At 39.5% G+C, this 15,887-nt stretch overlaps 1 protein-coding gene across 6 annotated transcripts in view; it reads left to right on the top strand.

The window, feature by feature from the left end:
- Positions 1-146: 146 nt before the first annotated feature.
- MGAT5 (alpha-1,6-mannosylglycoprotein 6-beta-N-acetylglucosaminyltransferase) overlaps positions 147-15,887 on the top strand; it is a 135,617-nt gene continuing 119,876 nt past the window's right edge. For 2 of the 6 annotated variants that reach the window (XM_074828611.1, XM_074828606.1), the window contains exons 1-4: positions 147-331; positions 10,511-10,525; positions 12,213-12,362; positions 14,312-14,399. The gene's annotated coding sequence lies outside the window, so the exon portion shown is untranslated. Of the gene's footprint in view, positions 332-1,166; positions 1,384-10,510; positions 10,526-12,212; positions 12,363-14,311; positions 14,400-15,887 lie in introns of those variants that run through there. The other 4 variants (XM_074828608.1, XM_074828609.1, XM_074828607.1 and 1 more) reach the window with 4 other exon arrangements.

The following is a 15,887-nucleotide window of genomic DNA, read 5'->3' as shown; positions in this document are numbered from 1 at the left end:
GCCGCGCCCCGCCGCCGGGCGGGCACTTTGCAGACGCTCCCTCGCTCTCGCCTCGGCCTGTCACAGACGCTTCCGGCCGGGCGGGCCGTTTGCGCGCGCTCGTCCCCACCCGCGCGGCCGCCGGCCGTGCCGTGCCGTGCCTCGCTCCCTCCCTCGCTCGTTCGCGGCCAGCAGTTTGCAGACGCTCCCTGGCGCCCGCCCGCCTCCAGGTGGCCCGGCCCCCACGGCGGGCGCGGCGGCCGCCCCTCAGCCCGCGCCGGCCTCCGCCGAGGGCCATGGGCGATGCGCTGCTCCCGGCGCGGGGGGCTGCGCACAGGCGGCGCCGGAGGAGGTGAGGCGGCGCCGGGGTTGGGGGTGGTGGGGTGCTGGGGCCGCGCCCAGCCCCGCTCTGTGTGTGTGTGTGTGTGTGTGTGTGTGTGTGTGTGAGGGGGGGCGCTGCCGTTGCCCCCTCAGGCCGTGAGGGAGAGCGGTCTCCTCAGCCCCCCCCCACCCGCTGCAGCTGTGCGGGGAAGGGGCCGCTCCCCCCACCCCTTCTCCGGGCAACATCCTCCCCTCCGGGGGCCGGCCCGGCGCGGGGGAGCCGCTTGCCCGGGGGCCGCGGGGCGCTACGAGATGGGGCCGGCGGTGGGTGCGGAACGGGGCGGGGGGGGATATCGCCGGGGCAGCCGCCTCCTCGGTGCGGCGGGGCCCGTCCTTGCGGCGGCCCGGCCGCCCCCGTCACCTTGCGTAACGACCTTCCGCGGCCGGCGCGGCGGGGAGAGCCTCCGCGGGCGGTGGCTGCCGCCCCCCGAGCGGGGCCGGGGCCCGGGAGGTGTCTCCGGAGGCGGGGGGCGGCCCCGGGGAGCCCGGCGGTGGCCGCCTGCCGTGTGCCCGGGAGGACGGGCGGGCGCGCCCGGCGCTGAGGGACGGAGCAGCGCTGGCGGAGGCTTTAGCGAAGCGCGGGTGGCAGGCTTCGCTGTGGATGGGAGGGTGATCTCAGGCGAAAGTCTGTTGAAATCTCCGCCTTACGATCCGATCGGGTTCCACCCGATGCTGGTTTTGTTTCCTCTTCAGACTTTGTAAGCCTCTAGGAAGCGGATTTGAGAAAAAGGTTCCTGAAAACTGTCATCTCTGTGCCAACTGTGCCGTGGTCTGCCATGTCTGCTACTTTTTTTTTGCCAGAGGTGCATTGAGCTTTAGATTGGAAATAACAGTGCTCGTCATTTGTCGGGTTCGGCGTTTCTTGCACATCAACATCGTCTTGTGATTTGATCGTAGGGATTTATCATTCTGTGCAAAGCAGTGGCTGACCTGATGTGATTGTATGGGCGTGTGGACCAACATTAAACAAGAATTTTGGGGTTCTGTTTTATTCTCTCCCTTGAGTCTTAGCAACTATTTAAGGTAAACTTACTTTTTTAATACATTTAAGGGGAAAATAAATGTCACTCAGTTTTGAGGAACTAAATCTTGGTAGAGGCTTTCCTCACTGTTAACACAGGGAGTGTAGGTTCCACCTTTTCCAGATACCTTATAGTATCAATCTCATCTTTTGATTGCATGTTTCTGTTTCTGGCATTGTGGTCAGTAAACTTGGGAGAATTAATTCTGAATTCTTGCATTAGGTCTTGATACATCAGTCTCTCTTGATGAATGTTCTTTAAATGAAGGCTCACTCTTGAGATTTATGTTATTCTAGTATACAGTCTTATTTGTTTAAAAAGCTCTGTCACCTTGTCCCCATGAAATAGTATGATAGCTTTTTCAACAGCATGACTCATAATCCTAAATACAGGAATGAATTTTGACTTAGTGCAGTGCAAGCGCTTTATCTCAGCAAACAGCCTTGTGTGTAGAAAATATAAGTAGGGTGGAGGGAATGTATGGTACTGTATCTGTTAATCTTTGTCCTCAGGAGGACAGCGTTTGAAGTTGTTTGCAGGCTAGGGGTATGTCTTTACTTCCAAATCAATGAGGTGATCTCAGTTCTTTCAAAATACTTTTGTTACTTCATAAAAAACTGAAAAGCATTCAGAAAAGGAGGAACCAGTTAGTTCTTGTTATTTATTATTGAAACCATTTTGCCTGGGGACACCGAGTCCAATTTAGTCTGAATGTATGATTTACCTTTTTTCTTCTTCATCTCTGTGTAATGACTCTGACTGTTCTTCATGAGAATCTCTGCTTACTGCAGCACCCACAGTTCACATAATTATGGGTGGCTGTACCAAGCCTAATAGTAGGAAAAAAAGTCACCTTTTTTTCTGGTGGTTTTATTACATAAAGCTAACTTTCACTACTGCTTCCTGCTCTTTACCTGTAAGAGATGATGTAGACAATAGTTTACTCTTAAAATGGCCCATGGAGCAGTATGTTTAGCAAAAGGAATGTCTGTTCTTCATAATTTAACGTATGCAGACTGTTTTCTGTTGCTCTTATATAGAATATGGATTTATTTTGTACAAACAGAGTAAGGATTAAATAAGAACATATGCTGCTTCTTTTCTGGGTGATAAATCCATCTTGCTGTCCAGGAGGGAGGCAGCTTATACAGCCTGGACTGAAAAGATGCTGAAAGACAAAGTGACTGAATACTGTGTATAAGAAGATCAGGTCATTTAAGCTTCCAAAACTAAACTGCCTAAAACTTAGGAAGCAGCCAGCAACACTGGGTGCGAATAATCTAAAATTCTTAATTTGCTTCATGAAATAGAATCTGGCAAAATAATGAAGTGTTCTGAATTCCTAAAATATCTTAGAATAAAGACAATTGCTGTCCAATTTTAAGTCATCTTGCTCCAACTAGATTCCCTTCCTTTTCCTTGTCAAATAAAACAAAGGTGAGCTTTATACCATTAACTTCTATGCTTGAGATAATAGAATTTTATTAGCACTAATCATTTCCCTTCAAGTTTGAAATAATTTTTTAAAAATTTGTTTGCAAGGTTGTTTTTGGCATTGTATACTGCTGTCATCTAACAAGTTCACTCTGCTTTTGCTTCTGTTTAATAAAACAGGTTAGTATGCAGTTTTCTTCCCCATCTTGGCTCTAAAATTTTAATAGAACTTTAGTAGTTGGCATTAACTGCCCTTCACTGACATAGTAACTTGATTATTAGTGATGTGGTAGGTATTTTGAAGTCTTATGTGAATGCAGTGCTCATGTTTTGAGCAGATGGAGATCTAAAGAAGGCTGTCTTAGTGTCTGATGAGAGAATGGGAGAATTAGTTCAGTTTTATTGATAGGAAGAGCAGCAGTGATAAGGGAGATTTGGTGGCAAACACTACTTTATGGTTATATGCCAATAGATTGACTTAGTCTATGCTTAGTCTCTTAAATAGATGGTATGGTGGAAAGAAATACAATATGATGAATATCAAAAAAGCCAGATTCTGATAGTATTTTCATTTATGTCGCATTATTACTAACGTGTCTGCAGAACTCTTTTGCTTAGCCTGGTTTGGAACCAGAGCAGTATTCCAGCAGCAGCTCTTGGTAACAAACATCGGAAGCATCTGCTGAAGGAAATGAACATGCTGCACAGTGCTAATCAGCTGGGAATCTGATGAGTGGAAACTCTTTCAGGAATCAAGCAGTTTTGCTATTACTGCATCTTCAATTTCAAAAAATTCTTAACTGATTGCAGTGGAATAAGGTCATCCTTTATTCCTCTCTACTTTTGCTGAGTTAGTATTTATGCATCTCTGCATTTCATGTACCATATACACACATGCACTTAAACAAACAAAAATACCTCAACACCTAAAAAATCTTTTGTCTTGCATACGTCAGAAGAAAAAGTGGAATTTTGTATTTGCTTCTGTGTGTATGCATGTACATTCAAACCCCTCTTGTTTTCTTCTTTTAGCATCCTGTTACTGGCACACATTATTGAAATTGTAAAGGCTTCATTATTTGTTTTGCTTTCCTTTCTTGAAGAGCCCAGACCTGTAAGATAACAAAGTATAACTTCTGTGAGTAGTAAGTCTCATTTGGATCATGGTCTGATAATGGCTTGATTTCTATCACTTCTGACCCTATCTCTTTTTGACTATTTCTTGTTTGTTCATGTGAGTTGATAACTCACGTACTGTAATTCATGGCTACAAAGAGAAGGTGACTAGAGTTTTATACAAACTTATGTTAGTTCAGTGAGGGGTTTTGGATATTGACGTAGGCTCTCTTAATTGGATGGCTTTGGGGAGGAGCCACCATAATGGTGGAGAATTGGTAACACAAGTGCTGGCACAGCCTCTCAGTTGTGAGGCAGTGGCTTTTTGTGACAATGCAAACTTTTATCAGGGTGGATAGCCTTATTCTTCTATTTGAGCTGGAATAGTTCAGCTCTCTTGAGATTAATTTGTGGAGTTTTGTTCTTGGCTTCCACCAAGGAGCAGTCTTATCTGCTTTAGTCAGGTGAATCCTTCAAGCCCAAGGTGTATGCATACACTCGGGCCAGGATGTAGCTCCTTTGAGGAACTTCTGCTAAAATTATGGCATTTTTATATGTCTGTGGCATCTTGCATTCTAGGGAGACACTGTAGTGAAAGAACAGAGAAGAGGAAATTAGTTTGGGAGACGGGGATTTCCTTTTAGAGTATTCTAAGTAGCAAAGTCCTTTTCATGAGGAAAGCTTAAGTCAATGCTGTGTTTCATTTGATTTATTATTTATGGTTTGTATGAGTTAAGAATCCTGTGATCCTGGCCATTTGAGTCTCACAAGGTCCTCTTACTCCTGTTAGCTAACTGTATTTCTTCATACATCCCACAGGCATTCCAAACTGTTTAACCTTGATTATTAGTCTAACCTACTGACGTTTGTCTTACTGATTTTTATATCCTGATAAAAGTCTGTAATCTTTGAAAGCTATCAACCACCTCTGTTGGCCTTGTTGTGTTTTAGACAAAGGGATTTTCGTTGGTTGCAAATAGCAGGCAGAACCTGATTTTACTTTTATCGGTTGTTGCTCATGGGTCATGTAGTTTGTTACATTTCTTTGTATTTAAATGTTTGCCTTATAATGTATGCCTTGTGGTTACAAGGACAGTTTTATAACTAAAACATTTCCTTCACTAAGGTTAGAGTTAGGTAGTGAAATTTATTGCTGCTTCCTTTCCATTGCCTGTTAGGTTGTGTTCCTCCCTTCCCTAGGAAACAGTCATACATGTGCCGTGACTGGTACAGCATTTTATATAACCTGTATTGAGGGAAAGCATTTTCAGATAGCTACTAATCAAGTAGTAGTTTGCATATTATGAAAAATTTCTTCACCAAAAGTTTGTCAAGCATTGGAACAGGCTGCCCAGGGAAGTGGTTGAGTCACCATCCCTGGAGGTGTTTAAAAGACACGTCACTTAGAGACGTGGTTTAGTGGTGGACTTTGTAGTGTTAGGTTTACTGTTGGACTTGGTGATCTTGAAGGTCTTTTCCAATGTAAATGATTTTATAATTCTAAGTTGTCATAAAAGATACTAGCTGCAGTGAATTATCGTTCCTGCCTAAGGTTGTATTTTGTGATCTGGATGGTTTTCAGACATGTGACATCCCAAAATATTGAACCTTTGGGACTCCACCACATTATGTGATAGTCCTCTTGTCTGCAATATGTGTGACTGAAGTGGATTAACACATTCTTACAGGAGATCCTTGTTAGTACAAAGGTACCTGCATATATTCACTTAGGCAGTAGTTCTCTTGGGTTTAAAATGCTGTGTCTTATCTTGCCTCCTCTCCATGTTTTTGTTTTTTGGTCCTCTCCCTTGCTTTTTCTGTGTGTTTGTTCCTTTTGTGCAGAGAACTAATACAGTTCAATGCAGCTTCAATGCAGTTTTTGGAAGTTTCCCTTGAACTCTGTAGAGCATGACTGTAGTATGCATGTGATATACCTGGAAGATAATTTCAAGTGTTAAAGATGTATGTAATTAAACTTGTGTTTTCTCTGCTATTATGACCTTTTTGTGTAAAATGTGTTTTGATTGAAGATGATCTATCTGAAATGTTTCGTTAGTCACATAAAACTTGTCTACATAGGGTACATGAGTTAAGAAAAAGATACGTAACTCCATTCAGTGAGTTTGAACATTGATATGGTATTCATAGCAAAAATCTTTGAATGGGTCATCTATCTCCTAATAAGCTTTTAAGTAACTTCCATGAGTCTGTCTTGAGGGGTCCTGTTCAAGTACAGTTTGTGCAATGAATTAGTTTTCTAAGTTGTAGATTAAGAAGAGTGAAAATAGTAGCTTTAAGTTACTCCTGAGAAAGCTTTATGCTGTACTGTTGGACCTCTGTATCGGATGTACCAATTAATTACTTTTTCTGAAAACCTTGTTTGAAAAAAACCCAACACAACAACAAAACCAAAACCTAGAATAAATGTGAGGAATGTTTCTAACCTGGTGGTTGCCCAGGTTTGATGTTGTTTGTTCATTCTATACCAAGACATTGTAACATGATTGTATTGAATGCTGAATGTAACTGTTTGGATGACCTAACTGTAGAATGAAGGTCCCACACTGTTTCAGTGCACTGTGGTGTGAAGGCTATTTCTGCCTAAAAGAAATGCTTCCAGTACTGATGCCTCCAAAATAATACTTCAAATAACATAAACCATGAAATAGTTTGCTTCCTCCAATGTTGGTTTGAATTGCCCATTTCTGTCTAGATGCAATTAAAACTTGCTGATTTTAATAATTAAAATAGCAATAAATATGGAAAACATAAAACCAGTTTAGAAGTATTCAGCAAACAGTGGCAACCAGATCCTCGTCATCTTCAGATTCTCAGGATGAGTTTTCTTTTTGTCTTGCTTTTGGTATGAATTGTACATTAAAATGGGCCCCCTTCTTCCTAAAAATAATATAGAGTATTATCTTGCTGTGTCTTTGTTTAACTGATCTTGGAATTTCTGAGCCACTTGGCAAAGGAACTTTCTCCCTGAAAAAAAGAGAAACTAAGCAGACAGATAGATTTCATGCCTAGGAGAAACTTGAAATAGTCTTAAGATAGAAACTTTCACACCTGTTTGGCAAACTCCTGAGGTAAAGTTAAAGGAGCAGTGTTCTCTGTAGGTACTAATACATTGTATGTGGATACAAACTTTCCTACCTACTTCACATGCACCAGGACACCCCCACCCCCCCCCACCAAAAAAAAAAAACCAAAACAAAAACCAAAATCAAGGCACACTTCCAAAACCCTCCTGCATCTTGGCTTTTGAAACTCTTTAACAATCCTGACAAAAATGCATTTGGCTAATGCTAGACGTATAGTGGATTCAGAGATGATTTTGGCAGGAAGAGGTGCTGCAAAAATTAATGACAGTTCCTTGGGTAGCAATAAGATGCTTAAAAAACAAGTGGGCAAGCAGTCCAAGTAAGGCACCAATTTGATGCTTGGGTTGTAGAGGTCTTAGAGGCATACTTGCAAACAGCGAGTAGGAGCAGAAAAATAAGTATTTCTCAGTCTCTGTGTGTTGATAGAATTTAAGGTAGGAAATCTTAAAATACATATCTCTGTGGCAGGGATTGTGGAAGAAAGTTCCAGAGAGATCAGGAAAAAATCTGAAAAAATATTTGGAAGACTGAACAAAATGAATTGTTTAAGAGAGGCTTTTGAAGAACTCAAACTGTTTGTTTGGAAGCCAGTTTAGAAATGGGGCATTAAATTTGAATATATGTATAGCCAGGTTAGAATATCTAATGGTTTTCTTTTCCCCTTAGATTTAATAAGAATTTTGTCTCCTGTATTTTTGGTAGGATTTTATAAGTGAAATCAGTATTTGTGTTTCCTGATCTGACAGAACAGGAAAAGGATGTGGAACACACTGAGGGGGGGGAAGACACAAAAATTTCTCAATCTTTACCACTCAGACTTCAGCCTGGGTGGTACGTGATATTTGACTAGATTATTAAAGCTATATTATTCCAATCAGTTCCTTAGCACATTGATTTGTTTTTGTAAGTTCTTTTAAAAATGAGCAGTTTAAGTCCCTGTATTTCTCTTCATGAAATGCAGTTTCTCAATTAGTACTATTGATTCTCCAAGAACATGGTGAAATGCAGTATCATTATGTTTACGCTTAACATCTATTTGTGTTATGCAGCTACTTTTCTTTTACTAGACTGGAAAAAAGCATGCAGGAGGAGAATGCTGCAAATGCTTTCAGTGGTTTTTCTACTCAAGCTAACAGCTATTTTACTACAGATAAAATCAACCAGTTCTGAATACTTAGTCTAATTGTAAGAGCCTGTAGTCAAGTTAAATGAATATGTTATGGTTATACTTTAAAATAAAATATTAGATTGTTATTTCTAATAGATATTTTCTTAGATGCCAGTTGAGTTTATTTATAAATCAGTTCTAGAAAAAACTATTTTTCTTTGTTTTGATATCATAACTTCTCTTGGAAGAGAAATATAAGCTGTACTCCTTATAGATAAGATAGTAATTTGTAGCTCTTGTTGGAATACTTACCCAGATTTTTTCGGTAGCTTGGCAGTCAAGTGTTCAAGAAATTGGATAATCAGTAAAATAAAAACTTCTGACTTTTTTAACAATCTGAGAAATGAAACTGAGTTGCATGAGTGTTTGACAAAGTGATTTGACATATGTCTGAAACTAGATCTCTGTGTTTTGAGACTTTTGGGGAAGTTTATCGATCTCACTTTATGGCCCCAGTTGTTAATATTTGTGAAATCTTTGAGTCTCGTAAGTGACTCCCCTTGGGTTCTGGATTGATAACCTTATAGGACTACGTGTGATTCCTTTGAGGAAAAGGTTACAGTAACTTTCACCTAACCTTGTGTTACCAAAATTCTCACCAAGGTAAGCTAAAGAATATTTGAGGGAGTGAGGAAGAGCTTCAGGCTGGGAGATGATTAAGGTTTTGGTCTCTCTACTGGAGTCCATTACAAATTGCTGCTTATTAGCAGCTGAGATGAAGTTCTGTGAAAATAGTACTTGCCCACTGGAAGTTTGGAATTTTAGTTCACTAATTGACCCATGCTGGCTGCTGAATGTCCCATGAGTGAGTAGTTGTTGCAACGCTCTTGATACGTTACCAGCAGTGATTCGGTGTGCTACTGCCCTAGAGTGAAAGGGATGGATTTTTGTAACGATGTAAGGAGAGTTTTAACTGCAGTGGGTAAAGTTCTGTACTGGTGTAAAAGGCGTATTGCAGTTTACTTAAGCTCTTTTTGAGTTGATGCTGTTTAAACCTCTGGCTTTGTATATTGAAACTAGTACAATGAGGCCCAAGTGTGCACTTAAACTTTCCTTTGAGGGCTGTACTGGCTGATACAGAGCAAACGCTTGTAACAGGTTTAGCTTCTGTTCAGCTTCTATTAAAGTCCTTGTACCTTGATTCATTTCCTGACATAGTAGTTTCCATGTGTACTGGTTGCATAGCTTGTGCACTGTGTAATGTTACAGAAGAATGCCAGTATTGATTAAGCTACTTAAAACATGTCTAAGAACACTTTTTTACATACTGAGATATTGGCATGCATGTGGCCACATCTAGAGCAAAGAAAAGAGTGAGTCTTATACATGGAAAAAAAGATACCTTTTAGAAAAGCTGTACTTGAAAAATAGTATTACAATTTAAACATATGGGGAAAACTGTTCTACATAAATTCTGCATTTCTTAGCCCTAAAAAGGGGGGTTTGATGGAGATCTGAAGAATCTAATCTCTTGTAATTTGGGGTTTAAAAAAGAATAAATTAGTAGGGGGGGTTTTTCCCTACATTTGAAGTACAAGTTTTCTACATCCCATGTATTTGAGCAACTAATTTTTTTTCCCATCTACCTTTAGTACTCTGTTTTGTTAGAATTGTCTTGGTCTATACTTAGTTGTTTGTACCTCATCTTGTTCTACCCTTGAGTGTTGTTTCTGTTGGATATGGCAAACTTGAATTCTGTTGCCCCACTGATAATCTGGTACTTCAGGATATGGTGTTCAGAGTACTCTGTGTAACTCAGTGGTTTTATAGCACTGTTTTATAATTTGTAGTACTTATGCTGATCAAAGGTTCTGTGCTCTGATCAAAGGAGAATTAACACCAGCATTTTGTGGTGCTTTTATATGGGAATGTCATTAGTCTTCCCGGTCTTCACCAAGACTGCAGTTAGAGGACATCTCTGCCCTCATACCAGTCTCTCCCCATTTCCTATCAGTGCATTTATATGGCAGTGCAGTGAACTGGCTGACCAACTCCTGTGGCTGTAAATGGCTTTCTGGCGTGTGGCCACTCATTTCAGAATGACAGTGTTCCCTAGCTGCTTTCACCTTTTAACCATCTAGGCTGGGGAAGGAGGTTGGAGAGGGATAAAGATGCTTACTTCAGTAATAGTGCTGACTTGGGGTGTTTGAACATCTGCCTAATTTAGAAGATTGTGTTCTTATTACTTCTTAAAATGTTAGGTTAACAGAGGGTTAATATTGGTTCATGCTCTATCTGGTAGGTAAATGGCCCCAGTTTTATCTAGCAAATTAATGAGGGTTTGTTCTGTTTTTTTTTTTTTCCAGAAAGACTTACTACATGTAAGTACTATCAATACACATTTCTATGTTTGTTTATCCAAATTAAAAACAGCAAAAAAATCCTTCTCACTGTATAAATTCCTGGTGTACAACTCAGATTTCTCGCTATTGATTTTGGATGTGTATTATGAAAAGAGTTTTTTAATGAAGGTGTACTCTTGCCCTTTTACAAGCTGCAGAGTGTTTTTTAAATATGCCACCCACCTGATTCTTTAAATAACTAAAATTTGACATTTCATTAAAAAGGCTGCTGATGCAGCATTGTATAGTTTGGCAGAAATTACTCTAGGATCCTTACAGTGCTCAACACGTCCACCTTCCCTGTACTATGGAGATCAAGCCTATTGCTCAGGATAAAAATGTTTGTCCAGGCCATAAAAATGCAGGATTAAAACCTTTTCACTGTTTATTTTGTACTGACCAGCTCTGTCATCCTTGCATTTGACAAATGGAGGAAGAAATCTGTCAAATGTTATTAGCATACCTTTTTCTTTTTTGCTAATGTATTCTCTCTTGGCTTGTGTGTGGCTGAATGCACTGTGGACAGTTGTCCAGATTATTACAGTGTTAAGGTCTTTATTTCCTTACAAAAATTTATTTAGAATATCACATAAAGTACATCAGTGTTTGATTGTAAAACTGATTAAAAATAAATTTTAAAAAATGGGAAAATGTGTTAGAAATTCTCCACACTACTGTGTAATAAGTTTCAGGGTTTTGGTCATACTTTTCTTTCCGTCTTGGCTTGTGTCTGTCTCCTTCCTTCCCTATTCTGTGTAATTTGAATCATGTTTTCTTTGTCACTGCTACTTAATTATTGCTGTTACCACTGCCTCTGCTGTTCCACATCCTAAAAGACTGAAGGACTAATCATGTTGTGCTCTTTTTTCATTTGGCCTTCAGGAGCTATGCAGGCAGCATATGTATTTTCTGTTTTGCTCAGCACTGAAAACAGCTTTCCACTAGACTGTGAAGATTTTAGTGAATGTAATCTCTTATTCAGCGGATGTGTTAAAATTCAGCTATCTCTCAATTCTAAGTACACTCATTTTGGGTTTGTGATTTTTTTGTGTTGGTCAAGCTGCATTTCAGTTATGTGTGAGAAGAGTTTTGGGTGTCCTCTGCTGTGCTCAGAAAAAATAAAAATCTCCTTAATCCAGACTTCTGAATGGCTTTTGCCTTTTTTTCTCCAAACATCTCATCCTTAAGGATGAGATTTCACCATATGACTTGAAATTTTTTCACACACGTTACCCTTAAACTTTACTGCATGCTCTCCTTCCCATCACCCAGAGTGTACTTCTGAAATTCCTTCTTGTGTTTCTGTAACTTGTTTTTTTACCAAATCATTTAGGAAATGTCCTTATTTACTGGACTCATTGACTTCTAGAATTGGACTAAACCAGAACTCCTCATCCCACCCCACCCAGCAAACTTGAATAGATTTTTTTTTTCTATACAATTAAGTCGAAGTTCATGAAGTCTCTGAATGCTGTATGTGCGGTTGTGCTGAATCTTTGCAACAATCAGCTAATAATAGATACAAGATGAACTAGAACCTTTCTGTTGGATTTGCTTACTAGCTGATTAGAAAAACCAGATGATTTCAAGTCAGGATTGCATGCCTTTGGAAAGCCAGTTGATCTTGCACCTTTTTCTTTGTCACATCAATAACTCTTTCACACAGATCCTCTCTCTTATTTTGTTTCTGATGTGGCTTTTTCATCTGACCTCAAGCAACTGTCTGTAATGATTGAGGCCATTTTTACTGAAGGTCTGACTCTCTGCCCATGTTGCACAAGCTTTGAATCTACAGAAAAAGTAGCACGTTGAAGAGGTGAGTAATCACTGAGTGTCCTCTGGTTTGTCTGGATCTGCAGATTTTTTTTCCCTGAAGGTTATTTCCACCAGAATTGACTTCCATATTTTTGCTAATGTAGTCAATATGTTATTCCAGTAACATATTTGGCTTATTATTCTAAATGTTTATATAGGAATCTCTTCTAAGGCTGTTGTTATACACTCCCCCCCACCCCAAGAATCCCAACCAAAAACCCAAAAAAGCCCAATGGGATAAACAAATGAAAATATTATGGAGAAAATGTAAGTTTGTTACTTCAAATTCTCTCAGTGGTCTTTTAGAATGTAGGAAAGCTGAGCAGAGAAAGGCGTAAAATAAATCTGAATTTAGACAACCTTTTAAATACCGTCTTCTGAAATTTCTGGTAAATCTGTGCTAGCTATTGTCTTTTCATAATTAAGCTGCTGCTTTTTAAGCTGGCTTTTTTGAGTCCCTCTGAACTTTTGTTGTGTATAGATTTTAAGTGTCTAATATGGAATTGTGAATCTTGTAGCAGCTAGATACTTACAGCCATGAAACAGTAGTTAGTTTTGCTCTTTATTTTTTAGACTAAATGAAGGAAAAATCCTTCCAATTCTAAAGAATCTTACAGGATGATAGATAGAAGGAGATCTGGTGGCAGTGGTGGTGCAGTTCTTGAGGACCCTCATTACATTAACTGGTGGAGTACTGCTTTTTTTAAGGTAAAGCAGACTTGAGCATGAAGAGCAGGAATAATGCGATTAATGGGAGAGAGGTTAGGAGTTAAATGAAACCTTACTGATAGGAAAAACAACTTAGTTGCTCAGCTGTTGTGAAGATCAGATATTTTTTTCAGTTTGGAAAATAAATGAAAGTCACTCAAAAGTCATATGCCAGAATAACTGTATGCAATAATAATTTTGGATTTAAATAGATATTATAAGAGCTTAGAGATGATTTCCAAAGCACTCTTCAGATTTAAATCTCAAGTCATGTGTTGAGTGCAAACTGTAGGATACATCTTTTCTCAGCATTAAAACACCAGCAGTAAAGCCTGGAAGCTACTGAGTGATATAAAGCCATAAGAAAGAAATATATCCCTCTGAAATACAAAGGGAAATGTTGAAAAATTATAGTCTTTCTTTTGTCAGCCTGTTAGCATGAACAGTTCTTCTCTTTAAGATCAGACCTAATGAAATTGACTGACGACCGTTGGGTTTTCTTTTCTCCCCCCCCTCTAATTAGAGATACTATTATACTCTGCATGCACATGGCTCAAATACAGTTTTATCTACTTTCTGCAGTGTAACACAGATGCAAGCCAGTAGGCTAAGATACGATACAGTGCTGGGATAGTCTGTGTTGGATCCTCGTGGCTGTAGCTTCCAAAGCAAATGGACCGATCTGGATGTTGAAATGTGCTGAGATAATGCCTTAAATAGTTATCTGCAGGTTATCTGTCAAATTCTGGCTGTTACAAAGATAAATCAATGTAGTCCAGTAATACAGAGTTTAAAAGAGAAAGGCTCTTTGTACCAACTTATCTTTTAAAGATGTGTTTGTCAGCACATTTCCCCAGTGAGTAGAAAGGAATGAGTATTTTCATAATATTAGAAAATCTGTTCCTCTGTCTCTCTGCCTGTATTTTCTCTTCATTAGCTATGACTAAACAGTAAAGAAACCCATTCAGCTGCGGTAGTGTCATTATAGTGGTCTCTCTTTTCCTCTTTGATAGTACTACAGTATTGTTTAAAGACCATTTAAATTCTGCTCAGAGCTGTAAGTGATCTTTTTGGCAGCCTTATATGCATTTACATTAACTGCTGGATTGTAATAATTTTCAAATGGATTGTCTGAAAGTGGATTTTTTTAGTACATATTTATAGGTGAGTGTTCATGTCTTAAGAGTTGTGTGTTTATTCATGTCTTGTGCCTTTACCTCGCTAACATTAATGTGGTTCTAGGAAGATACTTCCTGATGCAAGCTGGGAGAACAGATGCTGAACCTGCCCTGGAGGTCCAGAAGAAAATCAGCAAGTAGAAGTAATTCCAGTGGGTTTTCACCTTTGATACAAACTGTCTTCTCTAAGAGCTTTTTGTCTAATTAAACATTGGGTAGAGTGTATGGTATGCTGCAGCCAAGTGTTGTCGTAGCTACTAATGGAAGTTCCTTTTGAGGCAAGCCGCCTATCACTGTATTTGTCCTGGGAAGTCTCCTAACTTCCCCTTGTTAGCTCAGAATACACAGAGATGGACAATATTGCCTATTGAATTTCCTTTCTGATTCTGGAAACCATTTGGGTTTAGGATGTTAAAGAGATTTGCAATAGGACGTGTCCTACTGTAGATGTTGGCTAGAGTTTAGGATGAAACTACAGTGGAAAGATGTTATCTACATTATAGCCATAGCAGCTGATCTTCAGCTGTCAATGGCATCACTTGTCGTAACTGAAGGTATTTTTTAGAGCTTTTTTTTTGATGTTGGGGGGAAGGAGGAAGGAGGCCTTGATGCTTACCTTTATATTGCTTATAGTGCCTTAGAACTGTTGAAACACTAGAGAACTAACCTAAACACTAAGCTAATGTATTTGAACGGAATGGAAGTCCAACTGAACTGCCTTGTAAATCTTGTCCCTGTGACTCAGATAATATTTGACAAATGTATGGACACTTTGTTGTACATGTGTGGTGTTTTCAAATTATATTATCTCTGTCTAGTGTGTGAAGGAACTTATAGTTGGTACACTGCAAGATTTTCTGCTAGAAGGGACCTGAGTTTTTTCTCCTCTTCCATCCATACAACTAGGAACAACATCTACACCGGTTTCTATTTCAGTGGCATAGAGATTTGTTAAGTTTTATGTGCCCTTTTAGAAAATGTTTACTGAAGTGGATCTGTTTCTGCTTGGTTTTGGAAAACCATTTCATTTATTGGCAATGCTTCCGTTTATATGTGTTTTCTAAGAATTGACTTGTGTTCCCAGCACTGGAGGGGGAAAAGCTCAATGTGCATGTTTGAGAACATGCCAAAGAGTGTGCATGGTGGAATTCCAGGACTGCTGAAAACTTAAGAAGAGGGTAACAGGTATTAAACACAGCTACATAGCTTCGGATTGTATAATCCTTGTACAGTTCAGTCAAGTGCAAAATTACCTCACCAGATTTGTCTTTTTTTTTTTAATTGATTTGAAAAGATGGAGAGGGACAGAATTACTTAAACTGAGAAAGTTCTGAAAACTATGGTAGGCAGGTGAGGAAAATAACCCTGTGATGTGATTCAGAATGAAAAAACATAAGATTAAATCCATGGCAGGACAAATATAATCTCATTTTATAGTTATATAAGACTGTTTAAAATGGGTCATCAATGTTGGGGATAAACATGGCTTCATTTTCCAGGCTTTTTTTTTTTTTAACATACCAAATAAGGTTTTTTTTTCTCCTCCCCTTCCCACACTAGAAGGAACGCTTTCCTTTAGGGACAAAGATAGGATGAAACTAAATATATCACTTGTCTACTTTATTCTCCATCATGTTACT

This window comes from Strix aluco, chromosome 6, assembly GCF_031877795.1.
Source record: "Strix aluco isolate bStrAlu1 chromosome 6, bStrAlu1.hap1, whole genome shotgun sequence".
Taxonomy (NCBI): domain Eukaryota; kingdom Metazoa; phylum Chordata; class Aves; order Strigiformes; family Strigidae; genus Strix; species Strix aluco.
Note: the sequence above shows the minus strand (reverse complement) of the source record. Positions and strands in the feature narration are given on the sequence as shown.